Genomic DNA, 19,538 nt, shown 5'->3' with positions numbered 1-19,538 from the left:
CTTTTTGGTCTAACACTGTGAACCATTCTCATTTCTCCGTTAGGGTTGTTAACAAAGTATAAGGATTTGCTACTACCGGATGAATACCTTGTACTATTTGATTTATTGCTCTGAGGAGGTCTTGAACTAATCTATCATCTTTTTCATCAGCCTTTTAAAAGGCAAGATCGGGGTGTTTTATCTGGATTCACATTCTATTAACAATTTGTATCTTAAAAATTTTTTGTATTACCATTACTAACCCTTTCCGACTTTCCGGTTTTAGGGGGTATTGTTTCATTCTTACCGGATTCGATCCTGGCTTTAAATCAACTCTCACAGGTTCTGCTTTTTGGATTTACCAGGAACTTCCCAGTCCAGACGACTGGAATGACAGCATTACACTTGGACTGGTATAATCTTCTGCTTTCGGTAAACATCCTGTTAACAACAAAGCCACTGCTTCGATACGTTTAGTTTCTGGAATTAAGATTTTAATCTCTCCATTTTTAAATTTAATTTCTGCCTCTAAGTTCTCAAATAGATCTCTCCTTAACAGGAGTTTAGGAGAATTTGGCACATACAAAAACTGCCGAGTGACCCATTGCTTTCCTAATTTCATTGTTAAAGATTTAAAGAAGTGTCTAGTTTCTCGTTCACTTGTTGCACCAACACCACCAATTTCTTCAAAATTTAACTCTCCCTCTGAGGTATTTAAAACTGAAACGGTGACTCTAGTGTCAATTCAAATTCAATTTTCTCTTCTCCCAGTTTAGCTGTAACCAGAGGTTCTGCTGGGAGACTCCCCTCCGGTCCCTGTCAGATACGTTCACTTAAAAAGAACAAATCTACATATGACACTTTATTGCATTTACTCTCTCTCCTACAAAACAACAGTAATTGCAATATAGTATTGTAACTCAAAGTTCTGTTTGTTTACCATTTTTCCTGCAATTCACCCCAATGTGCCAATAAACATCCCAACGGTGATGTTTCTGGTAACTTTTCATAAGCAGTTCTATTTCCTGCACTCTTATTCTTAAACAATTTTGCTAATGCCATTATACTTATATACATTCAAATACCAAATACCAAACAAATGCAAACGACAGCTGTCCCAAATAATACACAAACTCCAACCCAGCAATAGCTTTCGCTTATGACTTACGGGCAGACGCCTAGGCTTCCACTGCAGACGGCCACCCTCCAAGCCCCAACCCTGCGAAGCTTTCGCCGTGCCTCACAGGCAGGCTTTGCAAACAAATTCCAAAGAAGCAGCGCCTTACCTTTTTTCCAGGGAACGCTGCGAGGAGCTTTGCGAGTCGAGGGTGACGGTTCTCCCCGACAATACGTCAGTGCTGGCCGGAGTTCGATCGACACTCGATCTCGTCCAGTCTCACTCGCAAGATCCCATCTAGGTCGCCCAAACCGTTACCGAAATCCAGAATAAAACTCCTTAACACCAACGTGAAGTTAAGAAGCAGGCACTTTGTTTATCGCAGCGCTGGGGACACGGGGGATCGCTCCTCCAAAGGCGTGTCCCACTTAGTATCAAAATCCATCAGTTTTTTCAGGCTTTTCCCACCAGGTCATTGTTACCTAAGCTCCTTCCGTAAAAACGCATACTATGCTCGTTCTCAAATTTAACCGTTGTAATGATCGGTCCTGTGATTATATAACCTTATCAATATTCTTATTTAAAAACAATCATTGGTCAGTGACACTTGGCTCTGCTGACTGGCATCTTCGATACTCAAATCGAGATGGGAAGGGTAAGGGGGTTTCCAAGCAGCAAACTGGTGTCCACGACTGTTTCCTTAGTTTCCTGAAACAGAACGTAGGAAAACCAGTAACTTCCTGGTGAGGTTTCTAGGGTTAGCTGTTTCAAACTTTAACAATATTACGGTTCCTAGCGTCACGCATAACACAGCTCCTAAAGTTTCTATGGCTACGTTTCAAACTTAACAATCCTATACGTTATGCTTCACAATTTTACTTCTTCATCAAACCTAACTCTTCTATGTGATTAAATGTTGATTTCTTTACCAGAATATTTGCAACAGCTGGAGCCCAGCAGAAACAGGGGGGGCATGGCCCGACCCCCCCCCCAGCGCCTCACCTCCTCCTCCCCTGGGCTCCCTCACAGCCCCTCGCCCCGTGCAGAGGGAGCACAAACGCAGCCCGGAGGGCAAAGGGGACGGCCAGCCAGCGTCTATTCAGTCAGTGGCGCGCCTATCGAGTCCTGCCAGCGAGTCTGCTCCGGGACTCGGGGCGCCCCCCGGCGCTCCCCCTGCCCCTCGGACACCTCTGATAGCATATTTCCATACGTTCTGTATGGCACCTCTAAATATTTGGATGGTTTTAATACTTTGTACCAGCTGTGGTTTGCTGCTAGGTGACTGTAAAAGTGAGATTTGGTAAATAATTGTTAGAAATCTTATACTAACGCTACAACTGAAACAACAGACAAAAGTATAGCCGAGCAATTAACTAGCAGAGGTAGGTACTCCTAAGTTTTGCAGTTCTTTGCTCTTATGACTAGATGTTCCCCTGTAAGCTAAATGGGAACAACGCTGAAACTGACCACATGCGATTGAAACTGCGTTAAGCTTCAAGATCAAAGAACAAGGACAAGAATAAAGACTTCGAGGACAGCCAGCAAGAACTTCAAATGGGTCGGTGGTCGCAAAAGCAGGCCTTCGTCTCAAATGGATCCTTCATTGCGCGTGATCGGATGTAGGCACTGCTATGATAATCGGTTGCCGTCGTTTTTATGTATATGTATACTAATCTGATTAATAAGCAATTAGTTATTCTATATAACCTGTTTGTGCTAAAGCTGTGGCATGCACGCTAGGTGGAACTATCCCCCGTGCATCCAGCGCTGCAATGAAGAATGCCTGCTTTCTAAAACTCCAAAACGAGTCTTAGGGAGTTTTGTCGACCGGCTTTTCAGTATCAGAGGTACAAGGGAGGAAAGGAAAAAAAAAAAAAAAAAAAAAGGCAGGGGTGTGGGAAAGAGAGGGGACCAGGGGACAGAGGAGCAGGGAGGGACCAGAACGCCGAAAAAGGGAGACAGGGCCCCGAGGGCCCGGGGCTCACCGCAGCTCTTGTTCTTGGCGCTGCCAGGAGACTTTGCCAGTTCAGCCGCTTCTTTCTCCTTCTCTCCTCCCTTCCTCTTCTGTAACTCCAGTCGCTTGGCTGTCCTCCGCATAACGGAACACGTGAGCCCCTCGCAGCTCTTACGAGATGAGGCCTCCTAGACATGTAGCCTCACTCGCTCGCTCACTACGTGGCCGTATGTGGTGGGTTGACCTTGGTTAGATGCCAGGTGCCCACCAAAGCCGCTCTATCACTCCCCCTCCTCAGCTGGACGGGGGAGAGAAAATATAACAAAAGGCTCGTGGGTCAAGATAAGGGCAGTTTAATAAAATGATAGCAAAGGTCGCGCACAAAAGCAAAGAAAAAACAAATGATGTTACTCTCTACTTCCCATCAGCAGGCGATGTCTGGCCACTTCCCTGGGAAGCAGGGCTTCAGTACGCGTAGTGGTTGCTCCGGAAGACAAAAATGCCCCCCCCTTCCGTCTCCCTTCACTTAGCTTTTATATCTGAGCTGACGTCATATGGTATGGAATATCTGCTTGGTTAGTTTAGGTCAGCTGTCCTGGTTATGTCCCGTCCCAAGATCTTGCCCTGCCCCAGCCTACCATTGAGGGGAGGGCAAAAATGTTGGAGAGACAGCCTTGATGCTGTACCAGCACTGCTCGGCAGTAGCCAAAACACTGGTGTGCTATCAACACGTTTCTAGCTACTGATACAGAGCACAGTGCTATGAGGGCTGCTATGGGGAGTATTAACTCCATCTCAGCCAGACCCAATACACCGTACTGCGCTGCTGGTCATGCATACAGACCCTGGCGGTCTGACCTGCTGTGGACTACGAGGAGGGATCCTCCCACACCCACAGAGGCAGGGTCTCTCTGGCCTGCAGCGGGAGGCAGCTGCCAGCCAGATGGCCTTCCGTTTCTTCTTCTTTACCTTTCTGTGGCCTCTCCAGCTTCAGCAGCTCCCGTCCACAGCCAGTAAGCACTCCGCCTGTCCCTCTGTGCTCCCGTGCCGTGAGGAGAGGGAGGCCGGGCAGAGACGGCCCACGCGAGCCTGAGGCTGCTGCAGTCAACGGCATCCCCGGGGACGAACGGACAACCGCACTCACGGCGTGGCCTCTGGCAGAGGGAAAGAGGCAGCAGCGACCGTTATTACCGTAGCTCCGCCCTGGCCGGAGCCCCTCCGTCCGCAGGGGCTTCCGCGGACGGACACCGCTCCTTCCCCGCGCGGCTGCTAACGGCACCCGCGTTAAGGGAGACTCGAGAACACCGGACGGCCAGCTTGCCGCCCCCACGACAGGGCTCGTGGGCTGCCTGCGGCTGCAGCACAGGCTTCAGAGGAGGGGCTGCAGTTGGAGGCAGCCGCACGGGCCAAGCGGGGCCGGGGGAAGGCGCCGGGGGAGCTCCGGCGACTCGGGGAGGCGCCCGCTGGCCGCGCCTGGGGGGTGACCGCCTCCATCCCCTCTTCCCTTCTGTCGGCTCTCGGGGACCTGCCCGGCGCTGCCCCGGCCCGGCTTGCCTCCGGCGGACCGGGAGCCTGCCGCGGCGGCTGCTTCGCAGCTTCCCATCCCGCCAGCCCCAGGCGGCCAGCGGGCAGGAGGCACCCACCGCCACCGCGCCCGTCGGAGGGGATCGCTCGCCTTACCCGCGGTCCAGGCGCTTGCCCGCTGCCGCCGAGACCTGCGCCCTGCACGCCGCCACGCTGCTCCCGGGGACCGCGCATGCGCCCCGGCCGTACAACGGCGAGCCGCAGGGCTCCGAGCTGGCGCGCGAACGCCGGGCTGCAGTTCCGCACTATGCCCACAAGGCGGCACCAGCGGAGGCGGCGCTGCTGCTGCGCACCTGTGCGGTGCCGGCGCTGCTGTTCGGCGCTTGGCACGCGGAGCGCCCGCCGGCACCCCGCCCGCGGGGCGGTCAGCGGCGTTTCCTTACCGGGAGGAAGGAAGCAACGAGCGCGGCGGCACTTTCCCCCGGGGACGCACTGCCGGTACCGTCGGACGGCACGTGCAGGACCGGGGCAGCCCCGCGCACTCGCAGCCTCCGAGCTGCAGTACCGAACATTGGCCGCGGGGTGGCAGCGGCGAGGGCTTGGCACAAAGCACCAGCGCGCATGCGCGCACCCCAGCTGCAGTACCGTACATTGGTCGTTAGGTGGAGGAAGAGAGCGTTGGCACAAGGGGCCGCCGCCGCGCATGCGCGGCACCGGAGCTGCTGTACTGCGTTTTGGTTGCCAGGCAACAGTAGGAGCGTCGTAAAACGCGCTGCCGCGCATACGCAACTGCAGAGGCGCCGTGTCGCGCTTTAGTTGCCAGGCAACAGCAGCGAGCGTCGTAAAAGGCGCACCGCGCATGCGTAGTTGCCGAGCTGCCGTAACGCGTTCTGGTTGCTAGGCAACAGTAGCAGCGCCGTAAACTGCGACGCCGCGCATGCGCAGTTGACGACAAGCCGTGTCGCACTTTGGTTGCCAGGCAACAGCAGCGAGCGCTGTAAAAGGGCGCACCGCGCATGCGCAGTTGCCGAGCTGCCGTACGCGTTCTGGTTGCTAGGCAACAGCAGGGGAGCCGTACACCGCGACACCGCGCATGCGCAGTTGCAGAGGCGCCGTGTCGCGCTTTGGTTGCCAGGCAACAGCGGCGAGCGCCGTAAAAGGAGAACTGCGCATGCGCGGACGCCGAGCTGCCGTACTTCGTTGTGGTTGCTAGGCAACAGCAGGCGAGCCGTAAACAGCGACGCCGCGCATGCGTATTTGCCGAGGCGTCCTGCGGCGCTTTGGTTGCCAGGTAACAGCGGCGAGCGCCGTAAAAGGCTCAACGTGCATGCACGGATGCCGAGATGCCGTAACGCGTTCTGGTTGCTAGGCAACAGCAGGAGAGCCGTAAACTGCGACGCCGCGCATGCGCGATTAACGAGGAGCCGTGTCGCGCTTTGGTTGCCAGGCAACATCAGCGAGCGTCGTAAAAGGCGCACCGCGCATGCGCGGATGCCGAGATGCCGTAACGTAGCTTAGTTGCCAGGCAACAGCGGTTGGCATCGTAAATGCGCCACTGCGCATGCGCATCTGTCGAGATGCCTTACCACGTCTCGGTTACCCGTCAACAGCAGGAGCCCACCGACACACGCCCCCGCGCGCCTCCCCAGCGCCAGTTCCCACCTTCGGCCACGGGGCAGCAGAATCCGCACCCCCGCAACGATCCTCTTCTGAGCGTCAGCTGCGTGAGGGATGACTGACAGCTCAGCCCAGTAGAGACCAGCCGCAGGCGGCAACTCCTTACTGGGGGCACAGGGCTGACGTCGCCCTGCCCTCTCCCCACTTGCAGCCCGGGCAGGCCTCTTCATCACCTCCCTTCCAAAAAGCACCCGAGCAGCTGGAGCGGTTACAGCAGTCAAGTGCAAGGAACAGACAATTCGGGCGGCCACTTCTGTCCCTGCCCCCCCACCCCATTATCTAGAGAGGAGAAGCAGCACAGGGAACCTACAAATGGGGGGGGGGGGGGGGGGGGGGGTGTCCCCTGGAGCAAGCCCCAGGGACTGCTGTAGCCGTCTGCATGTGGCATCAGGGTTGTGGGAGCGACAGCAGCCAGTCAGCAGACGCTGGCGAGAGATTTACAACAAAAAATAACGCCTGGTTCAGGTGACAGCCTGAAGGCAGGCCACAAGAGACCCAAAGCTGCTTCGTGCCAGAGGGGCAGCTCTGTTTGGCAGGAAAGGCCGCGGCCCAGCGTACCAGATGTGAGCGGCCCACCTGCAAGCGAGCAATACCCCGGTGACCCTGGGGCTCGGTCGGGGTGGGCACCTCCATGCTATCAGAACGCTGCTCTCCTAATCCTGCACGCACGCAAGGCTTCTTGCGCAGGGCTTGTCTCTTATCGAAAAGACGCTGCACGGTGTTACTTACCGCCCTGCCCTCCGGCGTTCAAATCAGACACGAAGCAGGGAAAGCAAAGAGGCCTGTCGGGATATTAGATGTCCTCAGCAGAGGACCATAGAGCCCTCAAGGTTCCATCTTTGCTCCCTACAGGAGCGTGGCTCCGCACTCCTTGCCGCTCCTGCCAGCAAGCGTCACAATTGCCCTTTGCCGCCTGCAACACGGCCCCAGTACTGCCGCTTACAGAGCGAGAGGCGCTCGCTATAAAGTGGCGATGAAGAACAAGGACAGCCTGTCGAGATGGCAGGAGGAACACAGAGAGCCTCCAGCATTAGCCAGGCAGGGCTTGCAACTCACCTCATGTCGTGGTTTAACGCCAGCCGGCAACAAAGGCCCACGCGACCACTCACTCACTCCCCCGCCCCCAGCGGGACGGGGAGATAATCGGAAGGGCAAAAGTGAGAAAACTCATGGCTTGAAGCAAAAACAGTTTAATAATTAAAAAGGAACAACAACAACAACTTGTAAGGAAAAGAAGAAGAAAAAAATGACAGAGAACAGGGTGCAGGCAGCACACCAGGGGTCTGGAGCCTGATGGATGATGGGGGGGTGGTGGTGTGGAATATGGAGGAGGGAAAGGAGGGAGGCAGGGCAGGAAATAGGAGAGCAGGGGGTGCAGGGGGAAACAACTCGCGTAGGTTAAAAACTCACAAGGGTGAAGGCGGCGGGCTGGAGCAGCGGGGGGCATATGGGGGAGAAACACACGCCGGGGAGAGGGTAGGTGAGGGTACAAAGGTGCATGGGGGGACACGGGTGGGGATGACCTACCCCAGGGAGTCCACCCAGGATGATCCACAGCAGGTAACTCACCTGGGATAACCTGTAACAGAGCATCCACACCAGATCATCCATGCCGGGAGGACCCCCAGCAACGCCTCTCAAACTGCCTGTGCTTCACCCTGTCTTCCCCAAACTGGGGAGTTTTTTGCTCTTTCAAAATACTCAGTTTGGGGTGTGTTTCAGTGCTTTTCCACAACATAAAAAGGGGTGATCTTTTGGTTGTGGTTTGTGCATGAAAATGGGGTGGGGTTTTTGCTTTCCAGCTGTGCAAATCCAGGTGGATTTGGCTTTCCCAGGAGTCCCAAATTTGTTTGGTTTTTTTCCACTGCAGACCCAGAATCAGGGGGCTTGGGGTTGTCCTGGTTTCAGCTGGAATAAAGTTAATTTTCTTCTGAGTAGCCAGTACAGGGACATTTTGGATTTAGGATGAGAATAATGTTGACAACACACTGATGCTGTAGTTGTTGCTGAGCAGTGTTTATACTAAGTCAAGGATCTTCCAGCTTCTCATACTGTCCTGCGAGCAGAGGCTGGGGGTGCACAAAAGAGTCGCTGAGCTAAAGGAGGATTCCAGGTAAAAAAGGTCAGCTCGAAATACACCACTTCCTTTAAAAGTTAAGAGCGATTTGAACACTTAAAATCAGCATTTAGGCTAATTGATACCATTTTGAACACCTTCTTAGCATAAAAGTAAACACTCTTGCCGATGTTGGAAAACATCTCCTCCCTTCCTTACAGCACTGCTGCAGGGAGATAACCCTGGGAGGCTGTGGGACGAGGTCGTACACAATCAGAATCTACACTTACGGATCCACCAAAACAGCTACAGCCCTTGCGCTGCTGCTGCTGCTTTGCATCTTGCTTGTTTGGTGAATAAAGCTGAAAGTGAAGTGGAAAACTTCAAAGAGCAAAATGAAAACTAAAGAATAAATCTCAATAATTCACTTTACACTAAAAAGGTGTGCCCATGTTTATATACATCCAATGAAAATACTTATACTGTAAAAGTATTTGATTTTCCTTTTCCATTACCTTAACTTGCACAGCTCTGAATTCATACCATTAAATTATCCCTCTCCAAAGTACACAGTTATAATGGTACTAGGGGGTTTTGTGCGTGTTACATAACGCGGAGGGACACCTGGCCAGCTGAGCTGCCCAAGAGAGGCGCTACTGAACTGCCAGGGAAATGCACCATTGAAAGCCAGACAGAAAGAAAGTACTTCAGAGCACTCCGTCAAAACATCAGGGGAAAAAAACCCATAACATTCAGTTGCCTCTCTTTTTAAACGTTTAGAAAAATACCTAACTGCTTACATACACCTAACACATCATATACTACAGCTATTTGGCAGTTACAGTTTAAACAATGCAAGTCAGTTTGTAAAATCCCCAGTGCTGCAATACCTCAGACTACCAAAAAGGACTGGTGGATTTCCTAATGCTTTTGGCAGTTTTCATGTTATCTCGACTGTTACAACTGAGAAACCAAAGACCAGTGATGCCATCAACTTTAGGAAGATGGGCTGTGCTTGGGTCTTTGGACTTTTTTTTTTTTTTTTTTTTTTTTTTTTTTTTTAGAGAGAGTGAAAAGTCTCGTTACTGATGACTTCTACTGTCAAGTTGATCACCTCTGAAGATCCACTCTGATGGGAAGTTCCTAAAACAAAATTTCTTTGAGTGAGAAAGACTTCCATTTTGGAAAATCTCTTTCCAACTGAAGTCAAAATTACACACTGTAGGTTAAAGGAAAAAATACATTCCTGAAGCAGTAACTCATCAAAAACACCTCAGGGCTCACTGTCACTAGTTACAAGGCTGCTAATGCTTCCTGGGAAAGCCTGGGAAACACACAGATGCACCCGTTTGTCCTGTTTTGTCCACGTCTCTTCTTTGACCTTGATTGCTTTTAGTACAGATGCTAATTATCTCCATAACGTTTTTGAGTACTACTATAAGATATTTTAAAAAACTCACTGACTGTAAAAGCATAAAGCTTTTATCATGAAAACAAAGTCTGTTTCTTCTGAACACCTGAACTCTTACGAACAGTTTCTTCCCTCTTTTAGTACAAAATTATTTTCACAGTATCATTTACTAGCAAGCACACAGAAACAGAAGATTATGCTTTCAGGAAGAGAAAATAAACTGAGGGAACTAAGATTTGTATAGGTGTAACATGCTCCAGAACAGAACTTATTTTTAGTATTTCTGTTAAAATATTTCATGTAAAAAAAAGTAGAAGGAGAGTTGGCACACTCTCAATGTTAAAGTCCATACCGCAAGTACCTTTGCAAAAATGCAGACACACATCGTAGGCGTACCTTGTACTTCCAGGCCACTACGGAATCTTCCCCTCTGTCTCGTACCATCATGGCAGAAGAAAGGGCAACCACAGCGAAACGGTGCCAGCTGACATCCAGCTGAGAGAAGAAAAAAAACCAAAACCACATTAGCACAAAGCTGGGTAGGAAGCCAAAGCTGCCTTTTATTTGTGAAGGTTTGTGAAGACAGTACGATTGAGCAGAGGAAAAAGTATTTTTGTGTCATCTTCGGTACAGTTGTTGACACAGGCCACCAGAGCTTTTGCATCTTTCAGACAACCGTGCCTTTTTTTTTTTTCTCCTTTCTTTTTTGACTCATTGGCAACTTTACTTTCACTAGAACTCACTTTCCTAGATACACGCAGGTGACACACCCAGAGACCTACATACATTTTCTCAAGCTTTAGTACAGCCAAGGCTCCATCAAACCTATACGTCCCAAGTTGAGTATTTTTGCTAAAGAGCACAGCAACACATCTGTCCTTGTGAACTGCCTTGTTGCAAAAAAGGAATCATTTTTTCCAGTCCATTGCTCCAAACGGGCAAGATCTTTTAAAACCGCAGTTGTGCCACCAAACCCGCTCAGGGTCCCTCCTAGCTTTTGACCGCCCTGAGATTTAACAGGCACACGCTCCATTCCACCTTCCAACAGCAAAAATACGTTAACGCTCTCGGACCCAGAGCGCAACCCTACAGATGTCCACGCACACAGCCCACGGTTTTGATGAGGAGCCACCGAGCATCCCTGCGAGCACAGCTGCACGTGCCAGATCGGTTTCACCTGCGCCGCGAGTTACCGGTTTCAGTGAATGTAGTTTCTGACGCTTTACACCGAAAACTGTATCTCGACGCTTCGCCACAGCCAAAACAACCCATCGCTAGGACGCTACAAAAACGCAGTAACACCAATTGCAAACCCACAGCAGCAACAGCTCCAGAAATATTTAGACCAGGAACAAGGGAGAAAAATAAAACAGCTTCACCTCACGCACAGGGGAGTGGCAGGCAGAGAAAAGGGTCGGCATTCTGAGCCCTTACAGAAAACGGGCATTCTCCTTCCATTCCTCAGCCCGTCCGTTAAGGTCTAAATGCTGCAACACTACTAAGGCAATGTCGAGAGTAGGGAACAGCAGCCCTGCCACTGGACTTGCCATCGACCCATGCCATTCACGTAGCAGGACGCGGACGCAGAGGGACACGTTTTGCCACAGACAACCCTGAACTTCCTGAAAATTTACGTTTACCAAAAAAAGCCATTTGGAACATATTGCCAAACAACATTCGGCAATAAAGCTTTGATGCGTTTGACACACGCAAGTTTTTGGTCCTTGCTATTTGCTTCCTGTTGCTGCTGCTGTTCTTCCTTCAGAAATTCTACCTGTAGCCAAGTTATTCACCACTGGTTCAAGCATTTGCCTTCCTGGTATTACCAACATTCACAGAAGCAAGTAACTTAACTGCTCTTCTACAATTATCCAAACGACAATTACAGCCATGAAAGAGGAGGAGAGGTCAGGCAGCAGAAGAGCTCTGCAGGCTGGCACCAGTCAATATTGCACTCTCTAAAAACAAACAACAACAAAACAAAACCGTGACCCTGTATCCTCCTTTTTTTTTTTTTTTTTCCTTTCAGAGCTCATCCCTGCCTCAGCATTTTGTCTTGTCAGAGCATGAAGCGCAGGTGATCCGTACCCTGACAACTTTTGCGTGTGATGAACGCCTGTTCAGAAATAGTCCAGATCTGCAAGACTGGCGTCATTTTTATGGTTTTAATCATCATAACTCAAATTTTATTTCCTCACGCATTTGTGAGGAAACTAATTAACTTTTAGACACCGCCTCTTCTTTTTTTGGGGGGTGGGGGTGGAAATGTGTTAGAGACTGAAAAACGTTACGATTCAGAGCTCCCAACCACGAGGGAGTGGTGGAGAAATCAATGAAAGCAAAGACCAACAGCAGCAACTTCAACTGAAAGTTGGCTTTAATTCCGATCACATACTTAAGCGACTCTCCAAGTCTATGCCTCGGTCCTAGGAATGACTAGGCCCCTTTTTGGAAGGACAAACTTTTTCACTTATAAGTCCTAGACTGAAGACTCCGCTAAACGGAATGGGGATTGTGTCACGGGACAACATGCCATCAACACTCTTAATGGGGAAGGGAAAAAAAAAAAACCCAACAAATAAAAATCAAGTTTAAGTACCAGTTCCCATCATGTTTCACTCATTACATTTCTACTGGCATCTAGGTGCTCAAAAATGAACTACAGGGACACCACATATTCCTAAAAATTCAGTTATACATAAAAAAGTAAAAGGCTATTTCCAACTTGCCCATAAAATCAGCATGAACAGAGAGAAGAGAAACACTTGACCCTGAAGAAGCTAACAGGCAGCTCTGAATTTACCAGACAGGAAATTTCATTCTTTCACCTGAAACAAAACCACATCAAGGGACCAGTTCAGGAACAGGGCACGATCTGTTAACAGCAATTTTTCCATCAGCTTTTCTGCACTAGCAGCAAATTTGCCTTCTCTGTGGGTTTAACGTGGAGCATCTGTAGTGCCCTAGAACTCGCAAGCGTTTCTCTCCGCTCCCCCAGCCCAATATGTGCGATTACCTGAGCAGCAAGCGGAATTAACCACGCAGGATTTTCTTCGTGTGACGTGGAAGGTGACACTGGGAGAAGAGGAGACAAAGAAATGAACCTACTTGTCACACCCAGCCAATGGTGAAAAGACAGGGGAGGATTCTGCCGGAAGGGCTCTGCACCCCAGGAGCTCCCGCTGGCCGGTTTCTCTCCCCTTTGCCCGGTACTGAGGGGACGACGACACCTCGCCAGCGCCCCCTTGCAGAGGTGGCTCCCCAGCAGAGCCGGGGGTCCCCCACCTCGCTTCTGCCCACGGGAACGGACCGGGCGAGACCCTCCACGCAGAGAGAGGAGCGTGGCATGGATTGCATCCCCGAGGGAAGAGGCCGGGCTCCCCGCTGGCAGAAGGACAACTCACCTCCCCGCTGCTCGGAGCTGCTTGCTGTGGACAGCCCTGCCTGCGCCCGGCTGCTCTTCGGACATGCTGGGAGCGCAGTCCGGCTGACGGACGCTCCAGTGAAAAGACACTCCAGCTGATTGCGCCTCCTGCTCGTTACAGCCGCAGGTACTTTTGCCTCTAGCTAATGCACGCTCCAGACAGCGGACACCCCACCTCGTTCCAGCTCCCGCTTGCTACAGGTCTGGCTCGCTGAAGCCCCAGCTCCACACTGAAGCTCTGGCTGATTTCAGCTGCTTCTCCTTACAAGCTCCAGCTATGTGCAACGGTCTGGGCTTTCCATAAGGTTGTCTATCAACTGCTGTCAAAACCAGAGTATTAGGATTAAATATCAGAGTTACACGCCAAGTAAATATCCGTTAGTTTGGGCAATTAATTACTTAACAACTATTCTGAGCAGTGCAGGAAGAAGAGCTGGACTCAAAGAGGGCATGTGGGGTCTGAAAAGCGCCTTTCCCCCCACAGACCATCACAGATGTTGAGTTCGGCCTGCTGCATGCCGGCCTCCCGAACTTCGGCGTCCGACACAACCAGACCCCCATCTCTGGGGAGGGTCCACGCACCCTGCCCGCCCCCCACTTCCCCCCGCAGCCCCCAACACCCACCTACTCGCCTGGGAAACCAGCCAAGCCAACTCCCGCTTTTGGCCCCCACACCAGCTGACTCAGGGCCCATTTGGGAGCCAAAAAACCCGGCTGCTGAGCCTGTTCTCAAGGCCCAAACACACAGGGCCGGACCTCTGTTTCTGGGCCCAAAGCCGGGCAGCTCGGTCTGTTTCCGAGCCCCCACATCAGCCACGCGAGCCTGTTGTCAAGCCCCAGGAACAGAAAACTTGTTCTCCATTTCTGACCCTGCAGCGCCCACGGGTGACGCTGAGCATCGCCACCCCACAGCCCTGCACCCCCGGGGCCCCACACGTAGTTTCGGGGAGTGCTCGGGACCTGCAGAGGGCCCGGCCCCACGCCTCTGTGAGGCAGCCCCAGCACAGGCAGGGCATCGCTTCTCGATTGCCATTTCAGGCTTTATTTCCCCGCCATCACCGGCACGGCCAGGCCCCCACCCCAAACCCCCCAGCCGAAGCACCCCCGTGGGTAGCTGGGCCCAGCCACCCGGAAAACAAGAAAACCAAAGAGGGAACAAGACAGAGACCCTGGGGAAAGGCAAGGAGAAGGACACAGAAACAGAGAGAGCGCGGGAGGGATAGGGACCAGGACAGAGAGATGGAGCAAGAAAGGAAAAAAGGATGGGAGGCAGAACCAAGGGAAAGAGAGACAAGGACAGGGAGCAGGACAAAGGGACGGAAGAGGGAAAACAAAAATATAGCGACGGGCTGCAGGACAGAGATGAAGGGATTAAATAGACACAGGGAGCATGACAGAAGGATAGAGAGAGACAAAAGGGACAAAGAGCAGGCCAGCATCGGAGGGGAAAAAACCAACTGCGATGGGCAGTGGGAGAGAGATATGGAAAAAGACAAAAATACTGAGTAACACGAAAAAGAAAGAAGCGACAGCTAGCTGGACGGGGGGCACAGTTAGAAAGGGCGGGAGAGGGAATGGGGCAGAGAAACACAAGACAGAAAAGGTAGCGAAAGAAAGTAAGGCAGAGGGACAGCAAGGCGGGGCGGGGGGGGGAGAAGGGACAGGGGTCTGGACAGAGATGGAGAAATAAGCAGCAGGGACAGAGGACACAGAAAGAGGGACAGGGAACATGGCAGAGAAGGAAAAATCAGGACAGTGGCAGGACGGAGATAAAAAACTGGGACAGTCCTCAGGACAGAGAGGAATACGAATACGAGCAGGGAGTGGGACAAAGGGATACAGTGAGAAACGACAGGACAAGAAGCAAGACAGCACGACAGACGAGAACAATGACGACAAGAGAGAGAGACAGAGACCATGAGAAGCACAGGGGGGTGGGGAATTTAGAAAGAGAAGTATCAGGAGCCCTGCAGAGAGAGGGAGGGTGAATGAAAAAGGGGCAGGAAGCTGCACAAAGGGTCACAGAGAGTAAGAGATGAACAGGAAGGAGGACGGGGACAGTGAGATCCAGAATGACAAAATAAACAGCAACAGCGAGCAAGACAAAGTGATAGAGAGAGAAACAGAAAGTAGGAAGAAGAGAGATAGGAAGGCAGGGACACAGAGCAGCACGCATAGGCGCAGAGAGGAAAAGAACGCCAGGGAACAGGCCAGAGAAATTGGGAGGCGGGGAAAGAGGCGGATGCAGATCAGGACAAGAAGATGGAAAAGTCAAAAACAGCGACTGGCTGCAGGACAAAGATGGGGGGCGGGGGGGGGGGGAGAGGGAGCAGTACAAGAACACAGAGACAAAAAGAAAGGGGGGCAGTTGAATGAGAAAGAGAGAAACGGGGAGAGGAAAAAGGAGCAGGACAAGAAAATAGACAAGAGAGGTACAGGGAAGCAAAATAAAAAAAAACCAAAACAACAAAAAAAAAAAAGTCACAGCAGCATGAGAAAGCGAGAGGGCCAGGAGAGGGGGACGGAGGGACCGGGACGCACAAGAAGAGCGACAGGGCCCCAAGGGCCCAGGACTCACCACAGCTCTCCCTCTTGGAGCTGCCAGGAGACCTTGCCGGTTCAGCCGCTTCTTTCTCCTTCTCTCCTCCCTTCCTCTTCTGTAACTCCAGTCGCTTGGCTGTCCTCCACATAGCGGAACATGCGAGCCCCTCGCAGCTCTTACGAGATGAGGCCTCCTAGACACGTAGCCTCGCTCGCTCGCTCACTACGTGGCCGTACCGCGCTGCTGGTCACGCATACAGACCCTGGCGGTCTGACCTGCTGTGGACTACGAGGAGGGATCCTCCCACACCCACAGAGGCAGGGTCTCTCTGGCCTGCAGCGGGAGGCAGCTGCCAGCCAGATGGCCTTCCGTTTCTTCTTCTTTACCTTTCTGTGGCCTCTCCAGCTTCAGCAGCTCCCGTCCACAGCCAGTAAGCGCTCCGCCTGTCCCTCTGTGCTCCCGTGCCGTGAGGAGAGGGAGGCCGGGCAGAGACGGCCCACGCGAGCCTGAGGCTGCTGCAGTCAACGGCATCCCCGGGGACGAACGGACAACCGCACTCACGGCGTGGCCTCTGGCAGAGGGAAAGAGGCAGCAGCGACCGTTATTACCGTAGCTCCGCCCTGGCCAGAGCCCCTCCGTCCGCAGGGGCTTCCGCGGACGGACGCCGCTCCTTCCCCGCGCGGCTGCTAACGGCACCCGCGTTAAGGGAGACTCGAGAACACCGGACGGCCAGCTTGCCGCCCCCACGACAGGGCTCGGGGGCTGCCTGCGGCTGCAGCACAGGCTTCAGGGGAGGGGCTGCAGCTGGGGACAGCCGCACGGGCCGAGCGGGGCCGGGGGAAGGCGCCGGGGGAGCTCCGGCGACTCGGGGAGGCGCCCGCTGGCCGCGCCTGAGGGGTGCCCGCCTCCGTCCCCTCTTCCCTTCTGTCGGCTCTCGGGGACCTGCCCGGCGCTGCCCTGGCCCGGCTCGCCTCCGGCGGACCGGGAGCCTGCCGCGGCGGCCGCTTCGCAGCTTCCCGTCCCGCCAGCCCCGAGCGGCCAGCGGGCAGGAGGCACCCGCCGCCCCCGCCGCACGGGATCGTTCGCCTTACCCGCGGTCCCGGCGCTCGCCCGCTGCCGCCGACGCCCGCGCCCTGCGCGCCGCCACGCTGCTCCCGGGGACCGCGCATGCGCGCCGGCCGTACGGCGGCGCGCCGCAGGGCTCCGAGCCGGCGCGCGAACGCCGGGCTGCAGTACCGCACTTTCGCCGCCAGGCTGCAGCAGCAGCGAGCGCACGGCGGGAGGCGCGTGCCCACGGGCGGCACCAGCGCTGCTGTTCGGTGCTTTGCGCGCCGAGCGCCCGCCGACACCGCGCCCCTCGGGGCGGCAGCGGCGCTCCCTCACCGGGAGGCAGCGGCGAGCGCGGCGGCCCCACCCCGCAGGCACCGCGTTGCCGCTACCGGCGGATGTCAGCGCAGAGCACGGCGGCGCCCCACGGCGGCCGCCTTTGCTCGCCAGGGCGCAGCGATGAGCGCGGGCGCGCGCCCCACGGCGCGAAGCGGTTAAGCTGATTCCCCGAGGGCGGGTGACGGCCGCGGTCAGCGCGTACGTGGGATGAGGTGAGGTGAGGCGAGGTGATGTGAGGAGTCTGCGCACCCCGGCACGCTGCACAGACCAACGTGGCCGAGTGGCGGGTCGGTGGCGAATGACTACATCTCCCGGCATGCTCTGCGGGCATGTCGTGACAACGACGGATTTCTTGCTGGAGGGCAGAAAAACGCTTCCCGGTGAACAAAGTTACAATTAATTGCTCTGAACGTGATTGCGCCGGCAGAGATCTGTGCTCTTGTTGCTGCTGCCTGCTGCGTTCTCTCAGAATGCTTGCAGGAGGTTGTTTGCTCTGGTTTACTGCAAGTCGGCGTGACACGAGTTGTGAAATTGCATGCTGTGCATGCCGGATGTAATCCTTAAACATGTTCTACCCTGTTTCCACTTCCTCCTCCGCTTTGCTTTTTTGCCTTACTGCTGATGGGAAAGATGCTTCCCAGGCCCTCTCCCTTCCTAATGAGCATGGTCGATTGTGCACCACTTTAAATAGGAATGACTTTCATTTTCTGAAGGTGAGGGTGATTCTATTCTTAAGGAACAAAGAGGCAAGAGGGCTGGGGTGCTTCCCCAGCTCCTAGTGTTCCCAGTCCTGCTGAGTGGTGGCTTCATTGCTGTGGCTGCTCCTTCATCAGCTGCAGCTTGGGGGCACATGCAGAGGATGAATGCAGCCCTACCACACCTAAGGGGTGGGAAAGGCAGGAACCACTTACCTGAGCCCATGGGATGGCATATCTCATCAGCTGCTGCTAATGAGGGGACTCAAGGTGCCTTAAACCACCTCCTCTTCCTGGTAGGTTTGGATCTGGAAACCTTATCTTTTCCTGCAGAACTGGCAAGTAGTTCAGTGGTTGCAAAGTGCATGGAGTAGATGTCGTGTGGCAAAGGCAAAATCACATTTGTAATAGCATTACACCTGCTAGAGCAGAAGCATCTTTTGATTCCTGCTGGGAATTGTTCCTGAATGCATTTTCAGGCCATCTCATCTGTGAGCCTGAGTCAGTGGCACCTACCATCAATGGACAATAAACCTCATCTTTGACCTCAGAGGGGTTTTGGCAGCTCTCCCTGCATGAGAGGTAGCAGATGGCAGCATATCCTCAGGACAGTGGCACAGCATCTCATGTGGAAAGTGGAAAGGTAAGCATCAAAGCCACTTGCCCACCACTGCTGCCATCAGTAATGTCCCCAGAGAAAGCAAGCAGCAGAGAGGAGGCAGGCAAGCAAGCAAAACCTCCCTGCCTTTCCCTGTCCTTCTTCCTCCTGGTTTGTCCCGGAGTCTGAAAATGGCTTTTCCTTGATATTGATCGCTCTAGAAAGGTTACTTTAGCACAAATCCACTTGGGAAGGGTGGGCAGGTTTTTACTCCTGTCCTTTCAAACCCCTCCTCTGTGTAGGTTGCCCAGGACGGAGGTTCTGGGTGAGTTAGGCCCACAAGCTGCATGTAGCAGTTGGGAAAGCTACAGGACTGATGGTAATATGGTAAGCCGGACTCAGTAGCTTTAAAGGAAGGCATATGAATTCGGGCTGCCTGAAATTGATGAGGGCAAAAGAAACACTGTACTGTCAGTAAAGTGCACAAAGGAAAAGACACCCAATTTTTCAGGCTCCATCTTCTATTTGTACTTGTTGGCTATGCCTGCTGGGGCTGTATCTCACAAGCTGGTGAGTGCTCACATACGTGCTACCACCTTTTCCAGAGGTGAAGTATAGCATCAGGCAGGGCGCTGCTGTTAGAGTATACTCCTTTGGTTTGTGATGATTGGAAACTAATGGGTGTACTAGTAATAAGGAATACACTTGACAGCTCAGGGATCTGATTTTCTGGGATGCTGCATGCACCACTAGTCACAAGCTCAGCGCTCTAGAAAAAGCAAGTAGTATCTCAGAGAAAGGCGAGAAGTGGCTCCTGTGATGCAAGATCGGTTATCTTCACTAAAGTGATTCTAGCTAACAGAGAATAAAAGTGCAATGTTGGGAAATGCACATGACCTCTTTTTTATAAATGCTGGAAGAACTAAGAAATCTCTCTATCCTTTAGGTAATACTGGATGCTAAAAATACGAACTGTGTGAATACACACTGAAATAGTTGCCATGTAGGCTGAAACAGGCTTTGTAGCTTTCAGTGTGACTGAAGAAAGATGAGAGAGACACAGCCAAGGTCAGTGAGAGTCAGCTGCAAATGGAAGATATGGGTTTTGAATGCCATCAGGAAAAATACAGCCTCAGTCCAAGCAGGCTTAGCTGAGCAGGGCTAGGGTGTACAAC

General features: G+C 53.0%; 2 long non-coding RNA genes across 2 annotated transcripts; both read right to left on the bottom strand.

The window, feature by feature from the left end:
• Nucleotides 1-1,404: 1,404 nt before the first annotated feature.
• Nucleotides 1,405-3,299, bottom strand: LOC126042615 (uncharacterized). The gene is made up of 3 exons (XR_007507242.1): nt 3,082-3,299; nt 1,565-1,804; nt 1,405-1,483 (listed from the first exon to the last, which is right to left on the bottom strand). It is a non-coding gene; the product is annotated as an uncharacterized LOC126042615 (long non-coding RNA).
• A 4,126-nt stretch (nt 3,300-7,425) lies between these two features.
• Nucleotides 7,426-16,847, bottom strand: LOC126042614 (uncharacterized). The gene is made up of 6 exons (XR_007507241.1): nt 16,776-16,847; nt 15,721-16,255; nt 13,123-13,462; nt 12,735-12,793; nt 10,115-10,213; nt 7,426-9,450 (listed from the first exon to the last, which is right to left on the bottom strand). It is a non-coding gene; the product is annotated as an uncharacterized LOC126042614 (long non-coding RNA).
• Between the last annotated feature and the right edge of the window lie 2,691 nt (nt 16,848-19,538).

This window comes from Accipiter gentilis, chromosome 9 (assembly GCF_929443795.1).
Source record: "Accipiter gentilis chromosome 9, bAccGen1.1, whole genome shotgun sequence".
Taxonomy (NCBI): domain Eukaryota; kingdom Metazoa; phylum Chordata; class Aves; order Accipitriformes; family Accipitridae; genus Astur; species Astur gentilis.
Note: the sequence above shows the minus strand (reverse complement) of the source record. Positions and strands in the feature narration are given on the sequence as shown.